We start from the raw sequence: 3,207 nt of genomic DNA, 5'->3' as shown, positions 1-3,207 counted from the left end.
GATCAATATTATGAACCACTACCGTGGTTCATGATCACAACAATTCACAAGTCCATTAAGTTAAGGTCTTCTCAGAAGTTCAGCGGTAAGTTTCCGGACTTACAATGATAAAAGCCAAGGTTCGATTCCTCGCAGTAGATATAACAAATATAGCCTATTGTGTAGCTTTGTGCTAACAAAAACAACAACATTAACTTACGATATCCATAACTTTTCGAAAACTTACGTATCAAACTTCTAAGTAATTCTAGTTTCTAAATTAGATTTCCAAAATACCCACATTATTCAATTCCAACATTACTATAATTTCTATTCTCTTTTATCAACATTTCAAATGGTATATTTAATATAGCCAGTTTCATTACCTTTTAAAGCGGGTTTGTATTTCTATATTATGTATGGTTTATCTACAAATGATTGTATGTGTTTTTAAGTGTAACGAACTTTTAAAAAGAAAAAGGCAATCCCTTAGTAAACTGCTGTTCTGACTGGCACTAGACAATTTCCAAGTGAACTGCTTGACGGAGCGATGTCCTAGTGAATTGCTGTATGGACTAGCTCAGGACAATGATCTCGTGAACTGCTACTTGACTGACACAGGCAAAGCCCTAGTGAACTTTTGGATTTACTGGCACAGAACAATGTCCTAGTGTACTGTTGGATGGATTGTTCTAGTGTGCTGTTGGATGGATTGGGACAGGACAATGTCCTAGTGTACTGTTGAATGGATTGGGACAGGACAATGTCCTAGTGTACTGTTGGATGGAGTGCCACAGGACAATGTCCTAGTGAACTTTTGGATTCACTGGCACAGGACAATGTCCTAGTGTACTGTTGGATGGATTGCGACAGGACAATGTCCTAGTGTACTGTTGGATGGAGTGACACAGGACAATGTCCTAGTGTACTGTTGTATGGATTGGGACAGGACAATGTCCTAGTGAACTTTTGGATTCACTGGCACAGGACAATGTCCTAGTGTACTGTTGGATGGATTAGGAGAGGACAATGTCCTAGTGTGCTGTTGGATGGATTGAGACGGGACAATGTCCTAGTTTACTGTTGGATAGATTGGCACAGGACAATGTCCTAGTGTACTGTTGGATGGATTAGGAGACGACAATGTCCTAGTGTACTGTTGGATGGAGTGGCACAGGACAATGTCTTAGTGTGCTGTTGGATGTATTGGGACAGGACAATGTCCTAGTGTACTGTTGGATGGATTGGGACAGGAAAATGTCCTAGTGTACTGTTGGATGGATTGGGACAGGGCAATATCCTAGTGTACTGTTGGGTGGATTGGGACAGGACAATATCCTAGTGTGCTGTTGGATGGAGTGGCACAGGACAATGTCCTAGTGTACTGTTGAATGGATTGGGGCAGGAAAATGTCCTAGTGTACTGTTGGATGGAGTGCCACAGGACAATGTCCTAGTGTACTGTTGGATGGAGTGGCACAAGACAATGTCCTAGTGAAGTGCTCAATGGAACTGTATTTAAACAATGTCGTAATGAACTGTTGGATGGAGTGGCACAGGACAATGTCTTAGTGCACTGCTGAATAGAACTGGCTCAAGACAATTTGTGTACACTGTCCGTCAGTAGCTACACGATGTATTAGTCCCGGTGTGTGTAATGTCCGTCAGTACCTTTATGGGCTTATATGTTGTATTCTCCAACAGACTATAGCCATACAGTCGGACATTTTATATTCTTAATATATATTGGATAGTTTCTCCTTTTCCAACAGACCATAACTATATAGTCAGCCACTATTGTTTACGGTTTCCTTATTTTTATTTCTATTGTTGCATGTCTAAGGGATATGAAGACACCAAATTAAGAATTGCGCTAGTTTTGTAATTTAGATAATAACTTCCTGGTACATCCAAACAGTTGGGAATGAATTAAAGGGTCTTATTGTTGCTTAGCAACTCAACAACTTTTACAAAAGTCACCACCAATATCTTGCTGTCGAGTTGTATGTGTACAATAATAACTTTAAAACTAATCTTTCAACAAATTTAATTAGTCATCTTGGAACGTATTAAAACAGAAGTTGTAAATTATACCTTCATAAAGTAACATTGACCAGTCTAAAAAAATTCAATTATCACGTGACTCGCGTTTCTCGTGTTTTGTATCAAAACTTGACAGAAGCCCCACCCGCAAATTGAAATAATTTAGCCATCAAAACACACCTTAACAAATATCAAAACTGGAGAATAACAATTACATTTTTCCGTATCGAACATTAAATTTTAATTCTTATTTTTCTCTCTTTCTCTATCTTCTCTTTTATAACAAAGTTGACATTTATTAAGACTCTTCACCGTGTATAATAAAGAAATTTTCATCTTGATGGATAAATTTGAAAGTAACCCGTTGTTAAAACGTCATACACATAAAAAAAAAGAGTTAAAACATCGCAGTTAAAACATAACACAGGGTTAAAACATACTACACGTAAGAGATAGTTAAAACACCACGATTAAAACATAATACACCTTTTAACTTGTCGGAATGGGTAAAGGTCACGAGGACAGCAGTTCTGGTCATCTGTATCTAAGGTAGTTCTTGTTCATAGTTTCAATGATATTAAGTACTTAAGGTTGAAGACCCATATTGCTAAGATGACCGCATGAAAACAAAGAACGTGGCGTTTACCTGATTCAGCAAACTGTTTCACGGTCTGTGTAGTAAAGTTTGACCTCAGACAAATTTCACAAAACATTGTTCACGGTGTTAATGAACCTTTATCGATAAGAAAAGTCTCAAATGACGTCACAATATTTTTATATATAGTCACTAAAACCAAAAGGTGTATTAACAACCCATATTGTAAAAAGTTAACACTTCAATCACCTTTATATATAGTCACTAAAACCAAAAGGTGTATTAACAACCCATATTGTAAAAAGTTAACACTTCAATCACCTTTATATATAGTCACTAAAACCAAAAGGTGTATTAACAACCCATATTGTAAAAAGTTAACACTTCAATCACCTTTATATATAGTCACTAAAACCAAAAGGTGTATTAACAACCCATATTGTAAAAAGTTAACACTTCAATCACCTTTAGTGTAAATAAAAAGAAGGAAATCCAAGAGATTCACATAAATATTGTGATTTTAAGAAGAAGCTATCCAATATATATCAAGAATACAAAGTGGCTGATTATATATGATATGTTTAAAAACAA

Source organism: Limulus polyphemus, unplaced genomic scaffold, assembly GCF_000517525.1.
Source record: "Limulus polyphemus unplaced genomic scaffold, Limulus_polyphemus-2.1.2 Scaffold6893, whole genome shotgun sequence".
NCBI lineage: Eukaryota > Metazoa > Arthropoda > Merostomata > Xiphosura > Limulidae > Limulus > Limulus polyphemus.
Note: the sequence above shows the minus strand (reverse complement) of the source record.